The sequence below is a fragment of the Miniopterus natalensis genome, chromosome 2, assembly GCF_054644295.1.
Source record: "Miniopterus natalensis isolate mMinNat1 chromosome 2, mMinNat1.hap1, whole genome shotgun sequence".
Taxonomy (NCBI): Eukaryota; Metazoa; Chordata; class Mammalia; order Chiroptera; family Miniopteridae; genus Miniopterus; species Miniopterus natalensis.
Genome location: NC_142082.1, coordinates 26,237,253 through 26,257,285, shown reverse-complemented (window position 1 = coordinate 26,257,285; position 20,033 = coordinate 26,237,253).

Below are 20,033 nucleotides of genomic sequence, written 5' to 3'. Positions count from 1 at the left end.
TGTACTGTTTCAACTCCAGGAAAACAATTAATGATTTATTTCAAACATTTTCCTGGAATCAAAGAGGTTTTCTACACTAGTTATAGTACATTATTCTTAGAAAGACCGGAGACTCAATGTCTGGGGAAATACTTTATTTTCCTGCAAAGTGCTGCATTGGGGGAGCTCTGTATTTGTGAATCACTGTGTTGGTTGATTCATTTAGAGAAAAGCCGTACACTTTATTTTTGCAGATGACATTATACAGAGGGTTATACTTCTGCTTGTACCAGCACCAGCTTTACCTTAGTTCTTGAGATAAGATCAGCTGCTGGGAGCGTCTGTTGTTGGGTCCTGATCAATAAACATTGTAGTAAACACTGGACCCACCGCAGGCAATGGACAGGAGGAGCAGCTCTGTTCTTCCATGAATGTGTGGAATTCCTCTCATGGCCCCCTCCTCTCACCTCACCTCCTGACCAGTGTCAGGTAGGAGGGTTTTCTGGTGCCGAAGACAAGTCCTCCTATGATATTTAAAGAAAAAAAAATGCAAACGTGTATGTCAAGGTCAGGAGCAGCAAATGCATTTTCACTGGAAGGTCAAACCTGACTGTGGTGTGCGCTTGATGTTGCAGGGTGCTGAGGCCTTTTCTGGGCTCAGCTGGAAAAAAAATGCTGTGATGTTTTTGGACAGCATTTATTATGTGCCAAGCATTATGCTAAGCGCTTCCTATATATTATTTCATTTAACCATTGCAGAAACCCTCTGGGCCTTGCGGTATAGAGTGCTCTTACTTACAGATGAGGAAATGCGAGGGGTGACTGGTTCTGTGGGCCACAGGCATTTTCACAGAGACAGGAGCCTGTGCTGAGTTTCTGTGCTGACCCACTCCTTCTGCTTCACTCTTTGTTCTACATCCCCACAGTCTTCACACCTCCAACAGTACCCTACTCCCCTGCTTCCAAAATCCTGTCCTGGGACTGAGACTCCAGGTCCTCACAAGACCTGGCAAAGGGCAGAGACATGACGTTGATGGGGAGATGCTTCTTTTGAATGGAACACGCGGTAGGGTGGAGAAAATGGGGACAGGGGACAGGCCTTACCTTTAAAGGGCATCTGCCTGCTAATGACTTACAGGCATAGGGTGACCATTGTCCCCACTTGCAGAAACTGAGGGATTGCCCAGAGGATGAACTTGAAGTGCTAAACCAGGAAAATCCAAGGAAGCCAGGACAACTGGTCACCCCAGGGCCCAGCGTTCCAACCCCTGTGCTTCTCGAGTCACACCACATCGTGCTGGACTAACCCCAATCAACTTGAGGACAGTGTCGCCAACTGCAGGTACCTCTTCCACGTGCCGGGTTGGACCATCCCTTGATAGCAGGGTTGAGGTGGCGAGAGGGGGGCTGTTAACTTCCAGTCACCACCTGTCTGCCAAGATCCATGCCACTATTGTGGGGGGTGGGGGCGATATTTATAGCGGTAAGTGCTTCTTGGAATGTGCATTAGCTGGGCTCGAACACTGACAAAACTTCACTATTGACTTATCAGTGCCACATGATCAGAGCTCCTGGGCTTCTGTGTGAGGTTTAATTCCACGTGTTAAATAATTTACGGCACTGGCAAGCAACTTAAGAAGTTACATTTGCAAACGCCAGTGTGTTTAGTTTTTCAGTTTTTGTAGGGTTTTTTCTTAACTTCGCTTTGAAAGAATAAAGTTGAAAAGGGAGAAACTTTCAGCTTTTTTCTTCCCTCAATTAAAGGATTTTCTGCAGGTAGCTTAGTGGAAATTAGTTGGAGTCCATTACAGAAAATAAAGTGGAAATTTGCTACTTGTAGTCATATTGAGAAGGAAGGGAGGGAAGGAAGGAGGGAGGGAGAGAGGGACGGAGGGAGGGAGACATATATTCTTAGCTTTGTATTATATATTATGTGTATATACAGATATATTCCCCCAGCACACAACATGAAGATATTGGGACCAGATTCACTAGTTTGAGGCGATACATTTTACAGGTGGAAACAAGTGAGAATATAATATGAGTTGTATTGAACTGATATTTTGTTTAAAAGTGACTATATACATGTGTGACTAGGAGAAAATAAAAAAAAAGTTGAGCTGTGCTTGTAATCTCTCTTTCTCCCTTTTAACCCCTGCCCTACCCTGACCGGTCCTGGACCCCCTGCCCCTCTCAGACCTGCTCAGGCAGGCTGTGCGATCAGCAGAGGAAAACAGGAGGAAGCGGGGATGCCCAGGTGACTCCAACGCCACCTTCACTATCCTGAAATGAAATACACACATGATATGACCTACCCTCACACACAATTTTTTATAAAATCTATAGTGTCCAAATTACTATTCAAAGAAATATAAGGGAAAAACCAAGAGTAATTTATAATAAAATAATACATATTTAAGTATGTAAATTCCCAATTATGATTACAGTAGAAAACATAATAGTCAGATGCTTACTTGAATGTATTTGTCCTGATTTTTTTAAAAATAAGTTCAGAAGGAGTACTGTGCAAGAAGTAGAGGAAAATGGCAAAACAGTGGTAGGTATGGGCACAAGAATTTAAAAAACAAGTGTCTAGTTTGTATGTTAAACCCCCACACAAAAACCTTGGGTTCGTATGTAAACTGGACCAAGTTCTGGACTCAGATCATTAGAAAGAGACTCTTCGCCTGTGTGAACGTCCAGTGTGACATTAAAGACACCTGAATGACATGCAGCACCGCCACCCAACTTCAATTATTGGGCCAACCCAATGCCCCACCTATATGGTTCTAAAACGCACCCTGGGAGACACCCTGCTTCCGGTGAGATTTACCTCTGAGGGTGAAAGAAGGAAAAACCAGGTGTGACGGGGGACACGGGCCCGGAAGCCTGTGTGTCTCTTGGTGGGTAGCCTCGACTTCGGCTGCAGAAAGGGCCCAGTGGAGCACAGTTAGAAGCGAGACACAGAGAGAGGGAAATGTGGAAAGGAACGGGTTACGAAATGGCTCCCTTCTGACATTCCCCAAGACGCACCCGTGAAGTCTGAAATTGTCGTGAATGACTTTTATCTGCTTGGCCATGTTTCTCTGAATGGACACTGCACAGCCTTGCATCACGGGGGAGCCCCCGTGTGATCACTGTCACCCACCCAAAGGGAAAATGAATATGTATCTAAGTTGATTACTTCAATTTTACTATCTTTAAAAGTCATATCCAACAATAGAGCCACTTTCCCTCCATTCGTCCCCCTTTTTCTTCTCAACTAAAAAAATATTGTGGGAAAAACCAGTGGGGCCTGGCCGGGCGTGCCTCAGTGGTTGAGCATGGACCTGGGATCCAGGAGATCGAGGTTCGATTCCTGGTCAGGGCACGTGCCCAGGTTGCGGGCTCCATCCCCAACTGGGGGCGTGCAGGAGGCGGCCGATCAATGACATCATTGATGTCTCTCTCTCTCTCCCTCTCCCCTCCTCTCTCTGAAATCAATAAAGACATATTTAGAAAAAAAACAACAACAACAGTAGTAAAACTTAACAAAAAGTATCATGGAAAGGAATCTGTCTACCTTGTCATTCCTGAAAAATAACTCGTCACTGTCATCAGCAGCAGCTGGGAACATAAAAAAAAATTTTTTTTAGTCTTTACTCAATGATATATTTTCATTGATTTTTTTAGAGAGACAGGAAGGGAGAGGTAGAGAGGAAGAGAGAAACACTGATGCGAGAGAGAAACATCCATCTGCTGCCTCCTGTTTGTGCCCTGACTGGGGACAGAATCTGCAACCTGGCCACGTGCTGAACTGGACCTTTCATTGTGCCAGATGACGCTCCAACCAACAGAGCCACACCGACCAGGCAGCTGGGAACTTTTTAGAACTACAGGTCCCCCCAGATCCGAGGAATCCAAACCTCTTTTTCACAGGAGCCCAGGTGATGCGCACACTGAAGATGCCAGTGGCAACACTTGCTTGTCCCATGCTCAGTGAAAAGTCCCTCTCCTCCTGCTGTTGATGGATGATCATTGCTTAAAATGCTTCATTGGATTAAAAAAAAAAATAGGGCTCCCTGTCTTGTCCCACATTCTGTACTGCCCCCAAACTGTCCCTCAGGACAGGGATAAATAGTGTTCCATGCTGAGTGGAGTGGCCATTGTGTCCCTTGGGAGCAAACTGAGTCCTTTCCTTCCTCGTGCGCAGCAGTTTAACAATTATGCTTGGCCGCTTGGGAACACTGCCTCTAGCAGCATAATAAAGTACTTCCTCCGAAAACATATTCTTCTAAAGAAGGGTTTTAGTAAATAACATTTCCTTCATCTTGTTATTTATTGCTCAGAATAGGAGGACAATTTGAAGTTGTTATTATACACTTTGATCAGTTCGTGTTTGACTCAAAGTTTTAAAATGTGTATTTCCAAATAAATGAGCTTGTAGAAAGACAGAGGCTTAAGCTACAAGAGTGGTGCTCCGTCAGCCTCTACTCCTTTTTTCTTTTTCAGCATCTCTTTATTGATTTCAGAGAGAGGAAGGGAGAAGGAGAGAGAGAAACATCAATGATGAGGGAGTCGCTGATCGCTGCCTCTTGCTGGCGATTGAGCCCGCAGCCCGGGCATGTGCCCTGACTGGGAATCGAACCCCGATCTCCTCAAGGCTCCACCACTGAGCCACGCCGGCTGGGCGTCTATTCCTTTTTACACCTGCCTGCAATTACCTGCCACTATCTCCTTGGCTTCTTATCTCTACCCTACTATTCACGGCTTTTGTCTCCAAAGAAGCTTCTGTCTGCGAGGGATACAACGAGAACATCAATAGCTGTATAAATGATCAAGTGAAATGAAGCCCGGGACCGTGTTTCCAACACTCTTGAAGATCTCCACAAATGCTCATTGCTACTTCTGGAGGTCGATAGGAAGTACATTTCCCTAAGCAGCCTTGATTGCCACCCTAATTCAGCTTTAAAATCAAGAATATCAAAGTTGGCAGAAGCCATAAAGATCCTATAATCAACTCTCCTTCTACATCAGCATGCCTTCGGCAACACTCCTGCACAGTTGTCCATGCCACACCTGAACACTTCTGGTGGAAGCGCCTCAAGACTTGCCAGGCAGCCTATTCCAGTGGCTCTGATTTGCCCGGTAGAAAGTTCCCTTATATATAAGGGTCAAAATGTGCTCCAGATAGCATTTTGCCAATGACTCTCAAGCAAAACTTAATTTGTTTCTTTTTGTTTCTTTTCTCTCTCTCTTTTTTTTTTTTTTGGCCCAGTGGGATGGCAACAGTGAGACAAAATAAATTTTAAAACATTAACCCCACTTGGTTTCCTTAAAATTGGTTCAACATAATTCTAGACTCGAACATGACAAAATCCCAGTGATGAGGGTCATCCATGTCCATAAATCTTGGTGATGTTACACATGCTGCCTTGACCATAATTTTGATTGAGGCTACTATTTGACCTCTAAAACGGGCATACGTCAGGAGAGGAAACCATTCTGACATTTGATTTAGGTCTATGAGTCCATTCATACCTAAGAGATCACTGTAAGACAAGATTTCTCAACCTCAACACTACTGACATTTTGGAACAGACAGTTTTTTGTTGTGGGGTCGTTCTGTGCATTGTAGGATGTTTAGCAGGATCCCATAGGTGGCAGTGATTACCCCCCCCCCCCCCCCAGTCATAAGAATAAAAAATATCTCCAGGTACTGCCAAACGTCCCCTGGGGTACGAAATCTGCCCTAGTTGGGAACCACTGGTGTAAGCTATATAATGTCCTCCTTTGGTTTCTGTTTAATGCATTTAGTGATTTTTTAAAAACAACAGAATATGCTATACAGGAGCTTAATGTACTGTCTTAGAACAGATCCAGATACTGTTATATTGAGACCATGAAAGTTTTCTCATTACTTCAAGAAAACTAATCAAGAAAAATACTTATTTTTCTTTCTTTATTACAATTAAGAGTTCTCATTGCTTTGTGTATGAATTTAGCTAATATGAGTTTAGCTATTCGCGTATTGGTATAGCTATTTGTTATGATTTTTTCAACCAACATAGGAGCACCTTCGAAACAGTATTAACACTGTATGTATGCCTTTTTGAAACTTAATGGTTACAGAACATCCAAAATCAGATTTGATCAATACCATCATATGAAGATTAAAAGGTGATTTGGGGTTCCTAGAGAAACTATTAGAACAATTTATCATAGCCAGTCAGGTAGTCAACATAAACAAAACTTACTGGAGAAAAACAATCACTAGTTTACGTAATACAAATTTAATCGATCTACTTTTATTATTTTTTTAAAAAGCTAATGGATAATTTATCAGAATTAAATATTCACAGCCCCAGTTTAGAAATTTGATTTCTGCCCCGGCACATGTGGCTCAGTTTGTTGGAGTGTTGTCCCAGGTACCAGAAGGTCACAGGTTTGATTCGTGCACACCTGGGTTGTGGGCTCAATCTCGAGTTGGGAGCATACAGAGGCGTTTCTCTTTTGCATCAATGTTTCTCTCTCTCCCTTCCTCCCTCTCTAAAATCAATAAAAATAAATAAAAACTTGATTTCTACTTTTTTTACTCTAGAACTAATCAAATAGCTGTACTTAATGTGGTCTCCGATTATACCAGAAAAACATCCATATGCTAGCTAGTAAAATATGTAATCTTTAGTGTTTTGCATTTTCCTTAAAAACTAATTTTATTAGTTTTTAAATTTTAAACTTCATTTGTATGTGTACATCTTTTCTCTTCAATTCATTAAAAAATACCTTATTCATTTAACTTTTAAATTGAGTAGAGAATTTAACTGTGCAATGTTAAAACTGTAGCATTTTAACATTGAACATTACAGTGAAATAGTATTTATGAAGTGCGTTCCACCTGCTAGGCATTTCTTATTTTATGTATTAGCCCGTTTCGCAGGAAGGAAGTAGAGGCTTAAAGAAGTTAAGTGATTTGCCCCCACACCCACAGACAACATCCACAGCAAAACCAAGTGACAAGGTCTTTCTCCAGCCCTGAAATGTGAGCAGGTCAAGAATAAACCGCCAATAACTAGAAACCGAAGTGGAGTCTTTACCTGTGTTTAAAACCACAGAGGGGAGGCAGTGAGACTCCTAAGGCGGCCCTGGGTCCTAACCAAAAGGCGCAGCAAGATGAACACAACTGAAACCCAGACTGGGAAGGGGCCTGTAGAACAGACACCGAGACAAAGGAAAGAGAAGGTCTTGACCAGAGAAAGGGAGAGGAATGCAGGGGACCACTCTCAGGAAATATGAAGCCATTTTTCCTTTCCCCCCCACTATTTGTGAAAGTGAATGAATGCTTTAGGAGCTTAGCTCCCATGTCACTCTCTTCAGGGACAGCTTCCTGGGCCCTTCCAGGCTGGGTTGAAACATGAGAGACTCTGTCACTTTCCTTCAAAGCCTTTAACCTATGTCTTGACTGTATGTACTTTTTCAAGACCCGGTGATTGCTGTTATCTCCCCCGCTGGACCGCAGACTTGATGAGCACAGGTCCGTACCTGCGCTACCTGACGCCATCCCTCAAGCCTTAGTACAGGGCCTGGCACACAGGCGCTACACACGGAGAGGTTAAGTGAGTAAGTGTAAGAATGGATGACCAGCCGGCCGGTGTGGCTCAGCGGTTGAGCATCGACCTAGGATCCAGGAGATCGTGGTTTGATTCCCGGTCAGGGCCCATGTCTGGGTTGTGGGCTCGACCAATGACTCTTTCATCATTAATGTTCCTATCTTTCCCTCTCCCTTCCTCTCTCTGAAATCAATAAAGATATATTTTTTAAAAAAAGAATGGATGAACAGATAGATAAATTCACTAATGTGGGTTTTTTTTACTAATTCCTGGTCAATCATTATTTTAGAAATTATAATATGGAAAATGGAAAGTTTACATTTTTCAAATGCTTCTCAGGGTCTTTATAAAGTATACATCAAATTTAGACATTTAAACATTTCTCTGGTTTACGATCCATCTGCTTATCATTGGGTGCATCTTTCTGGTCATTTCATGTATTTATCAAAGTAGAATCCCATTGAACTAGAACTATTATTTCTTCCTTTTTTTTTAATCCTCACCAGAGGATATTTTTTCCATTGCTTTTCAGAAAGCGTGGGAGGGAGGGACGGAGGGGGAGAGAGAGAGAAAAAGAGAGAGAGAGAGAGAGAAATATCAATGTGAGAGACATATGGATTGGCTGCCTCCCACATGAACCTCAACCGGGGTCAGGGACCAAGCAGCAACCAAGGTATGTGCCCTTGACCAGAATTGAACCTGAGACCCTTCAGTCTGTGGGCCAACACTGTAGCCACTGAGCCAAGCCGGCTAGGGCTAGTTCCTTTTTTATATCAGTTATATTTACTTATGTATATATTTATTAAGTTGGTCCTGACAAAAAGAAGCTTATTGAGACATTTAACAGAACCATAAAATTTATTTTTACTTGTTATATTTGTTTTATTAAACTGGTTTGAACTTAAAAGTTCTGTCTCAGGAATCCTCACTGGAGTTTCATTTCATTTACAGTATACCAGTAGGTTTACCAGCAAAAAAAAATGAAAATAAAAATAAACACTTATCCTGTCATTATATGAGAGAGTACCTGAAGATGAAAAATACTTCATGATTAATGCATGTAGCTCATACACATCCAGCCATCTGTGCTTTGTGTGGCCTGCCAATGTGTTAATAATGCATTAGTATTTGTTTGTATCCCAAGTAAGTTGGACGATGGGAAAAGACACCAAAGTTATAACCCATTTCATATACTCTAAGTTGCATGTCAGGCGTGGATGACAATTAATGCGCTGGCTAGAATATTAAGATTATGTTCAGGTGAGAATGACAAAACTCAATTTATTAGTGGTCTCAGTAAGATAAGAATTTATAATTCAGTCTCATATAAACAGAGTCCAGAGGTAGGCAGCCCAGGGCTGGAGGCCCTAGGGCCCTGGACCCCCTCAGTTTACCCCCTTCCATACCCTCGTGATTCAGGAGCAGGATGAAGGGACAAGAAGGGAGCAAAGGCCATCCTCCAGCTCCCTTCTAAGAAGGTTCCTGGAACCCGCCAACCATATCTAGCCACGTTCACAAAAACTATGTGTACTGCCTTTTATAACTATCATGTGGAATCTTTCTCAGGCTGGTGGTTTTAATTGTTAAATCAAATGCCAGTTGGTAAACAGTGTGAAGTAATAACAGTTAACATTTAATCATTTAACAAATACTAGCCACCAGGTACTGTTCCAAGCACTTTAATATAATATAGTGGTGAAGATTAACTAATAATAATCCTTTGAGGCAGGGACTGCCACTACCCCGGGGCCTAGTAACTAGAAGTGGTAGGACCTAGCCAGTCTGGGTCCCAGCCCCCTCCTCACTCCTGCCTCCGATGTGCTTCCTAGTCAATCCATCTCTTCATCTAAGCTACTTGCTGTAGAGACCCTAGTGCTGTCTTCACAGGGTTGACATCACTGTCCATTCCACCCCCTACCCCTTACCATTTCTTTTCTCCTTCTTCTCCAAGACCTCTTCTGTTCCCCACTCTTCAGACAATATAGACAGTTCGGCATGGGATGGCATTTCCTCAAGTCACAGCGTAAAGCTCTGATCCATGGGATGATTTGAATGTCTGGCTGGTCATAAAGGGGCTCAAATCACCAAAATGTAGTAGTATGCTCTCTGCCTGATTTATCATAAATCAACTTCTTCCAAAGCCTCTCATAGAAAGATCTATAGCCCTGGCTGGTGTGCACAGTGGTTAGAGTGTCAGCCTGTGGACTGGAGAGTCCTGGGTTCAATTCCCAGTCAAGGGCACATTTCTGGGTTGCAGGTTCCATCCCCAGCGTGCGGGAGGCAACCAATCGATGTGTCTCTCTCACATTGATGCCTCCTCTCTCTCTCTCTCCCTCCCTCTCTCCCTTCCGCTCTCTCTAAAAGGCAAAGGAAAAAGTATCCTGGGGTGAGGATTACCCAAAAAAGAGAAAGATCTACATGTTCCCTCTTTTGCTTCACCCCTGTGACCCTTCAGCATCACTTTAATTTTCCCATCAAGTTCCATTAGCCCCTCCCCCTCCCCCTTCTTTCCTTTCCCTCCCATTCCCTTTCCTTTTTTTCTCTCCCATCCCATCCCATCCCATCCCATCCCATCCCATCCCATCCCATCCCATCCCATCCCATCCCATCCCATCCCATCCCATCCCACCCCACCCCATCCCATCCATCCCATCCCATCCCACCCCTTTCCATCCCATCCCATCCATCCCATCCCATCCCATCCCATCCCATCCCATCCCATCCCATCCCATCCCATCCATCCCATCCCATCCCATTCTTTGGCCATGTCAGCCACCCTTATGTTTTTCAAAGTACCTATTTCAGTGTTTTTATTAATTTATTACATTAAAACCAAATTTGATCATTTGCAATTAATTAATTTCCTGTTCTGTTCTGGCTGAAGTGCTGTATTCAGAGCCCATACTGTCGGTACACCCTGGCCCATTTGATGCCGCGATCACAGCTGACGTCTATGCAGATGCCATTCTGGCTGTTAAATATTTTGACTCTCTCTCCGGCTGTATTAATTGGCAAGTGTTTCCCCTAAATGTAGTCTGAATCGATTAACAGTCCTACTTTTTCAAGGTCAAATAAGAAAGCTATAGGACTGGATCCAAGCCACCCTGCGTTGTGAGAAGGAGCAGAAACTATTTCCCTGAGGCTTTGAGAAGTGACCTGCAGGTGGAGAGGGCTAGAGGAGGGGGGCAGGGGCTCCTGAATGAGGCAGAAAGTGGGGTGGAGGTACCTGGGCTTCAATCAGTTCCCTACACGGATGCAGTAAACATGCAGGTTAGAATAATCAGAATCGCCCAGCCAGTGCAGCTCAGCAGTTGAGCACTGACCTAGGATCCAGGAGATCATGGTTTGATTCCCGGTCAGGGCACATGCCCGGGTTGCAGGCTCGATCCCCAGTAGGGGGCGTGCAGGAGGCAGCCGATCAGTGACTCTCTATCATTGATGTTTCTCTCTCTCTCCCTTTCCCTTCCTCTCTCTGATATCAATAAAAACATATTTTATCAGAGATTTTATATGTTCTAAAAACATATAAAAATCATCAGAATCCAGAGCCTTCTCAAAGAAAGTACAGATGCACAGAGCGCCTGTCTAGAAACCACCCTTGGTGAGGCTTTTTGATCCAGGGGCAGGCGCAATCTTCTGGTTGGGGAAGTACCTGTAGTCATGAGTCCCATGATGCCATGCCGTACCATGTACTTCCTCCAAGCTTGGTACCCTGAAGGGAATGGAAATAAGGAACAGCCTCTTAACTGAGGGACCTTACAATTACCTTGGAAGATAGAATAATATAACATAACATTGTCCATAGTCAGACGCAATAGGATGACATAATAGCAAAACACATAATGGCACAGTTTCAAGACTTTCACATATGTTAATTCATGAGTCCCAAAATAATCCATAAAGTAGGGATTGTCATCATTCCCCATTATACAGACAAGGCCCAGAGAGCACGTGCAACCTTCCAAGGTCTGGAAGTTAGTTAAGCAGCAGACCCAGCATTCGAACCCACAGTCAGCTCCAGAGTTACTGCCGACACTGTGACAGCTGGAGATGTTTCGTGGAGAAATGCTCAACAATGACCAACAGAACTGAGATGGTCACTCCACCAGGGTTGTTGGCAGGAATCATACTATCTACAGGACAAGGGGAATTCACTGGAAGGGTACAGGGCTCACAGAATTTGAAGAGCCTAGGAGGCCAGGCTTAGAAAATGAGCTCAGAAAATGACCATGCAGCCTGGGAACAGAGTGGTCACATCACAGGTTGGCCTGGGCTGGGTGCTTCTGCTGTGAGGGATTCCCTCTGCAAACACCCTCTTTGCCTTTGGGTCGCTCGTACAAGGATAAAAGTCATGAGTGATACCCACTGGCTGTATCAGGGAGCAGAGTGGGATAGTCCCTCTCACTGATCTCCTGTGGTCAGAGATCCCATATGCTTCATCCACGATAAGTCACCCCACCCACATCAGGTACTATAGAGGGAATGAAGTGGAGAACAGCCTCCTACCCAAAGGACTGCTGGGAATTATCCTCCATCCAAGACTAAACATGACAGGATGTCTCAAGAGGAGACCAGGGCTAGTAGGAAGCATGTGGAGTGTTTATTGTAAATGCTGCATGGACCCAAACTGGCTGACATGCCTTATAGGAGGCTCACTGAGGAACCTGAGCTGAGTCTTGGAAGACAGAGGGGAGGCACTATAGTCAGAATGAGCTTGGAAGGAGTGGAAGGTTTCAAGAGATCTGTCTGAGCAGGTCCTTCTTCATGCTTCAAATGTGCTCTGGTAATTATCTTCCAAGTGCAAAAATGATGGTGACAGCCTTTAGTGAAGAATTCAGAAAAGCAGTATTAGGGAGAGCCACAAAAATCAAATAATTATAAGCTATCAGGGAAAGTGCTGTGAGAAAAAGGCATACTGAGTTCCATGAGATACCTGTATTATTTTCCTATTGCTGCATAGCATATTATCACAAACTTAGGTGCTAAAAATAACACAAACTTATCATCTCACAGTTGCCATGGGGCAGGAGAGATCGAGTGTGGTTAGCAGAGTCCTCTGCTCAGGGTTTCACGAGGCTGAAATCAAGGTGCGGGCTGGGGCTTTGGTCTTATCTGAGGCTCAGAGCTGCCTTTCCAGCTCATTGGTTGTAGCCAGAATTCAGTTCCTTGCAGCTGAGGGACTGAGGTCCCTGTTTCTTGTTACCTGCCAGCTGGAGACTGTTCTCAGTTGCTGGGGTCCACCTGCCATTCACTACCAAGTGGCCCTCCTTTAAGGCCAACAGGAATGCATCTCTGCTCACCAGAGTGCCTTGGGCATAAGCATTCAATAAGTGGATCCTGGGCTGGGGGGATGAGAAGAGAGGGTGGAAGGAAATGAAGGGGATGGGTAAGGTAGAGAGAAATCACAAGTAAGAAACAGGAACATGTGGTCACTGTGGGGTTCAAGAAATGTCAAGAGATTCTGACTCTTTTCATTGCAGACTGATGGTTCCCAGGGCTTCATCTGTCTCATCTGTCCTCACACAGTTTCAAATCCTCAAGAATAAACACATTAAGTTAAATTTATTTTTTTCATTCTTCATTTACGTGGAATTCTAAACCATGTAAAATCAGAGCCCAAACAGGTGACAGAGGAGCTTGTTAGCATCCCTACAGACTTGAGAGCAAACCACAAATCTCCTATCGCACTTAAAATAGTAATAGAGATGATCTCTGCTCAAGTTCCTATAGAGACGCACGTGTTACCTGCCAGCTAATGTAATATTTTTAGCATCATCATTGACAATCTGCACGTTCATTTTCTGTGACTACCTTTGCCACTCAGCACATGTTCCCTCTGAATGGTTAGAAAGAAATGGTGTTTATAAAGGGTTTCAAAGATGGAGATTAGTGCACGTGCTGTTATTATTGTTAATAACATTTCAAATTGGGTACACAGAATTTGTAGCTGCATTGAATGGCATTTTAATTAAGTTTCTAATTTTCCCAGTCAGGGGGCAAAAAGAATTTATTTTTATCTTCAAAGCCTGAAGTTATGCCAGGTTCCCAGACTGCAATAGAGTTTGCTCAGGATGCTTGAGTTCTGGCTGAAGATGTTTGCACATGGCTTATTTTCTGAAGGCTCCCAAAGGAGATGGAAGAAAATGCCCCTTGCTGTAGCATTTCCTGGTGCATAGAAGCTTCAGGCATTTGTTTTTCAGAAGAGATGTCACACCAACAGAAGCACTGCAATCTTACTACCTCCAGCTGTGTTAGCCCAGAGAGTGATCACTTCTACCCAACATTGGTAAGCCTTCCTCCATTTATAGCTTAGATATAACAAACAAAGAAACAAACAAACACACAGGACATAATTATTGGAAAATAATTTATAGGAAAATTTACTGGTTTAAACTAAGTCTACTTGCTATTCGGAACGATGCATTCTTTTAGTTAAAATGAGATTCCTCAAGTAAGAAATCATTTGTAAGTAAGTTCCACATGCAGCTTGCTTGATTTTTAAAAGTTATTTAGTAACTAATTTGCAAAATTCTAGTACCGATGGTGGACCATGAGAGCTTCCCTTAGTAGTATCTACTCATATACCACTTGTATTTGGGGGCTCCAGGGATACCTTGTCACCTAATTTTGCTGTAAATGTGGTTCATGGGTTTTGGGTTTGGCTACAGTTGCTCTGTTTTAATGTTGGGATTTGGAAAGATTAAAAACTGTGCCACCACTATCTTCCACCTTCAACATTTTTTAAAAATATATTTTTATTGATTTCAGAGAGAGGAGGGGAGGGGGAGAGAGAGATAGAAACATCAGTGAGAGAGAGTTATTGATTGGCTGCCTACTGCATGCTCCCTGCTGGGGCTTGAGCCCGAAACCCGGACATGTGCCCTGACCAGAAATCAAACCACGATTGCCTGGATCATAGGCCAATGCTCAACTGCTGAGCCACGCCAGCCGGGCCACCTTTAACATTTTTAAGACAAGTATTCCCTACCTGTGACTGTATCAGAGTCAAATTATCCATCAAGAATAACATCAGGAAAAAATGCTTTAAACATTTACTTTCTATGCACTCTTTTCTAGGAAGCTACTGGAGAATACATTCCATCAAAATAAAGAAATAAATCAAGAAAGGAGACAGCAGGCCTGGCTGGCGTGGCTCAGTGGCTGAGCGTCAACCCATGAACCAGGAGGTCAAGGTTTGATTTCGGGTCAGGGCACATGCCGGGGTTTCAGGCTCCATCCCCAGCAGGGGGCGTGCAGGAGGCAGCCGATCAATGACTCTCATCATTGATGTTTCTCCCTTCCTCTCTCTCAAATCAATAGACATATTTAAAAAAAGGAAAAAAAAGAAAGGAGACAGCATGAGATCCAGAAAAAAAACATGGATCATGAGAGAGGTGGGGGGATTCCCAGGACATCGGTGAAGTGAAGCCTGAGGACAGGCGCAGACGTCATGCTTAGGAAGTTATGGTTCTAGGTCCTGGCAGGACTTTAAAGGGTAACCAGAGGGATGTCTCCCGGGAAAAGATGGAACTGGCAAATACTGAGCCTGCTCACATTGAGGGTTTTACAGCTTGGTCAGAGTTGATTGTGCAGCAGTGGCAAGTATATAGAAAACTAACTGGAAGGAAAAGGGAAGCAAGGGTTACCTTCAATAAAAAAAAGTTGCAAAAGAAAGGAAATGTAGTCAAAGTACATCGCAGAGCAACAGCAGCATGGAGTGCATGCACCGATACTTACTCACTCAGAACAATACGATACTATTAATACACAGAATATTGATTTAATGAAGACTTGTGGTAAACTCTGTGGGGAGAGGTGGTGGTGGGAGAGGGTGTGCGTAGGAGTAGGAAAGAGGTGAATACTTCATCTTTCCTAGTAGGAAATCAATTGATGCTTTCTAAAAATTTAAAAATTACATGATAAACATATTACTTAGAAATATGGAAGCAATAAAGGGGGGAAGAAAGCAAAGAGTTATAAGTGATTGCCTCTGCAGAAAAAGATTTGGAGTTCAGGGGAGGATGCCTGGTTATTATTACAAGCCAGCTAATTCTATTTTAAAGCTACGCAAATGCATGCCTTTGGTTAAGGTAAATACATTTTTACATAAACAAGGTTTATTATTGTTATTCAGAAAGTAAATTTTTGATGCACCTCTGCAGGATTACACAGAAGAAACCAGCCATTCTACGCCTTTCTTCTTCCATTTCCAAGTGGAATGTTGTTTCAGACTGATCCACACACCATCCCCACAGAAGGCTCTACTGCAGCAGCTTCAGAGAGTCTGTCTGGGAGCCGGACCAAGGTCTGAGGATGCTGGACACTGTGATGAGGTCACGCATAGTTGGCCAGGTCGAGTGATGGTGTAAAGGTCGAAGGAAGAGTGATCTAGTGGGACAGTGGCAGTAAAAGGGGCTGTGAGGTAGGGCAGGCCTCTGAGTTACTGCTGCAACAGGAAGACTGGAATGAAAATAATTGACCTCTTTAGAGAAAAAAAGCAAGGAAGAGAGTGTAAAAAATAAGAGAAAATAATTCTCAGCATATTTTCCTTTCATGTATTCTCACTGAAAAAAATAACTAAGAGAAAATGGGAAACTGAGAAACAAAATTAATCCTAATTAGGCTCATTTGGGGACAAGCAATCCCTCTGCATGATGACCCATTGTGAGGTGTGTAAAATGGGGCCCCTCTGTGTTAGTGCAATGAACACTTCACTGTGGAGGGAAAGGACCTGGAGACTGTGATCATCCTGGACTCGCTTCTGACCTGTGTCTCAATACCTGAAGGAAGAAACCCTAAGATGAAAAAGGCTCAGTGACAGAGAAAAAAATCTCAGACACAGAATCAAAGAATGCGTGGTCTCTCAAGACAGATGTGAAAGCGGCAAACATGAGATGCCCTGACAGTCAAACCTATGTGTGACCTGAAATGGAAAGATTTGGTGACAGTTTTCATGGTAGAGGTCACACCAACATCACCCGGAAGATTAAATCTTGGTCATTCTTTGTGATTGCCACTAGTGCTATTCACCTATTTTGGATTAAGAGTGATAATAAAATGTTAACATATGCAATTTTTGACACTTGTGTAATGATCAAGTTAATCTGGCCTTTCAAAACTAACTCCGTGTCACTGCCCCACAAGCTCCTCCTGGGCGTGGGAGGCAACGTTTCATCATCACATTCCAGGAAACATGGACTGGCAGAGTGTGGCGGAGTAAGACGACTTCAGTGACATTTCTTACCAAAGACCTTGCTCCCCACAGCATTCCTGCAGGGTTACAGGTATCCATTCTGGATTGACTTCTCTGACTCTATACTTCTTTCTCTCTGCACATGCTACAACTTTATGGCCGCCCTTTATTCTACCATAATAATGCTTAGTGGATGAAATAGCAGTTTAGGTACATTTAATCCTTTCACCATTTACTGAGCATCTATTCTGTGTGCAAGAGACTGTGTGCTATGCCCTGGGGAGTAAAAAGGAATCAATAATTGAAGTTGTCCTCAACAAGTTCACACTGAAGCAGGGAGACAGACATTTCGATTAGCGGGTCTCAAAATTTGCGTCTGGGAGCTTTTGAAAACACTGATGCTTGGATCCCACTCTAGACCAATTGAATACAAAATTTCTAGGCTGCTGGGAGGGGTTCAGGGGAATTGCTATTGACAAAAAAAACTCCCTGGATGATTTATTTATTTTTTTCCTTCTAGGGTGATTTTAATCAACAACAGGGTTTAGAAATACTGTTTTGGATAAATAACTAAGTGACACTATGGTGCCATTAAGTGTGCTAAGGGAGGGAGTAACTAATTATAAAAGAGAGGGAACTGAGGAAGATGTACGGAAAAAGGACATTCAAGTGCGTCTACAAAAGATGAGTAGGTTTGTGAGACAAACAAGGAGTGGGGTAGAAGATTCCAGGTGAGAGGGTAGCCTGTGGGGAGGTACAGGAAATAGAGTTTCTGCCATTGACAAATTCTAGAACCTTAACCATGGGAAGATGTCACTGATATAATTCTGAACCTGTGGTAGCAGTGACCCAAGAAAGGTGTACAGAATGTTCCAGCAGCTTGGAGGAGCATGACTGCTCACCTGAGGAGGCCAAGCCCCCCCAAAGTACAGTACTTGCTCTTTCTACCTGAAAATGAAACATGTTAATAACTCACACTTTAAGGTTTTATGTTTTCAATAATTAGTTTTAGCTGATTACCGAAAACTTCAGGTTTGTCATTTGAGGGCCCAGTAACAATAATTGTTCTGAATTGTCTTTGCAATAAGAACCCACTTTTTGGCCCTCCCTTATTTCCAAAATGTCTTTTTCACTTTTAAGTTAATGAATCCAAGATTGCTGGTTTCCATGCTAGTTCCCTCTGAGGTGAAGGGGAGGAGCGGAGAGCAGGTGTCCGAGTCTGCACAGGTGTGGGTGTGGGTGTGGCCTGAGCATCCAGCTGCAGACCCACAGTGTCATTTGTTTTGGGGTTTGCATCCTACCCGTTGCCTCCTCCTGATTTATCACATCACTCCACAGTGGTGGAGGAGCCATACTCTTACTGGGTCAGGGCTAGGTCCCGATGACCCAAAGCTGATTAAGATCATTCCATTCCCCTTAGACATTTACTAGTCAGGGATCTGCACTCAACCCAGGCCTAAGGCAATCATCTGACGACATTCCAACAGCCTAGTAACTGATTGGCCAGGAATAAGCACAGGCCTTAGCTGTTCCAACAGGAGTGAAAATTCTTTCCCTTCGGATGTGAATGAAGAAACTTGTAAACCCTGGAGTTTTCAGCAGCCACTGCACTTTGAACTTACTGTGATATTGCCAATATATTCCATCACTGCACCAACACATCCCATTATTAAGTCTGTCTGTGCTAGATTATTCACAAAGGTGACCACTAACAAATTCTTCATCCCTTTATGTACAAGGTCCTCCAACAAGAAGTGAAGTCTATTCTGTCCCCTCCCCTTGAATCTGGGCTGGCATTGGAACTTACTTTCCCCAACAGAATGTGACAGAAGTGATATTCTGGGACTTCCGAGCCAAAGCTTTTAGGGGTGGTATCATGTCTGCTTTGACCCTCTTGGGATCCAGCTGTCATGGAAAGCAGCTCAGGCTAGACTACTAAACAATGAGAAACCACATGGAGAGAGAGAGGCCAGTCTGCTCCCAGCTTCCCATCCCCCCAACTCAGACACTGACATGTGACTGAAGCCATCTGAACCTTCCAGGCTCAGCTGAGCCCCCAAAAGAATGCAGATGCCTGAACAACGCAGCCAACACCAGGTGGAGTAGAAGAACCATTCCACCACACCAGAGTCCTGAGAAATAAGAACTCACGTTAAGCTCTCCAGTTTGTGGTGGTTTGTTATATAGAAATAACTAATTCACAGGGTGAGTTGGATTTTCTATTGCTTAGTCTTAACTGTTTTGTTTCCATAGGTTTAAAGTTAAAATGCTGTCAGCCACTAGTAAAAAAAAATCCAACTCAATAATGAGGATATTTATTATCTTTCATGATATGAAATCCCATGTTAGGGCTGTAACAGGATTGGTTAATGCCTCAATGGTATCATTAAGGACCCATGTTCTTCCCATCTTTCCACACTGCCATTCCCAGTGAGGAAATTCCTCAGGTTGCCTCCTACCATGGATGTAAGCAGGCTGCAAAGGGCCAGATGTCATATCCAGACAGACAACATCCAGCAGGAAACAAGGAGTATTCTTCTTTGTATGCCTTTCTAGAAGTGAGGAAACTTTTCCCAATAGCAGGATTCATTCGTTTACACTTGTTTTTAAACCAATTACAGGAATAAAAATGGAGTTACCAGGATTAGTTTACATGAACCCATTTACCCTAGCCGTGGATACCTAGACAAAGGTGGGTTTCTACCAGCAAGGAAAAAGAGGGCATGGCTGCTCACTGGCGGCCACGGTGTCTACTACAATATGATATTAAGCCTGGACAGTGTGGCTCAGTGGCTGAGCATCAATCCATGCACCAAGAGGTGGCCAGTTCAATTCCCAGTCAGCGCACATTCCCAGGTTTCAGGCTTGATCCTTGGTGGGGGTGCGCAGAAGGTAGCTGATTGACATTTCTCTCTCATCGATGTTTCTTCTCTCTCTCTCTCCCTCTCCCTCTCTCTCTCTAAAATCAGTAAAAACATTTAAAAGGCATGAAATTAATATTTACCATTGAATGAGACAGACACTTGTGAAAGACAAGCAGCCTTTAGTGATCTCTGCTTGTGTCCTTCCACCCCCTCATCCAGATGTCACAGTTGTAAGGTGGAAGGCTCATCAAAATCCAGTTCTAGCAGTTAGGGTTGTGGCAGGAGGCAGAAGGCATTCTTGGGAGGAGATTTGGAAGAGAATGTGATGAAGGCACCATTTGCTGCAGTGCAGTCACGGCTTGGCAACCCATCAAAGGGTGCTGTTACCCAGGGACCAGCAACAATGGA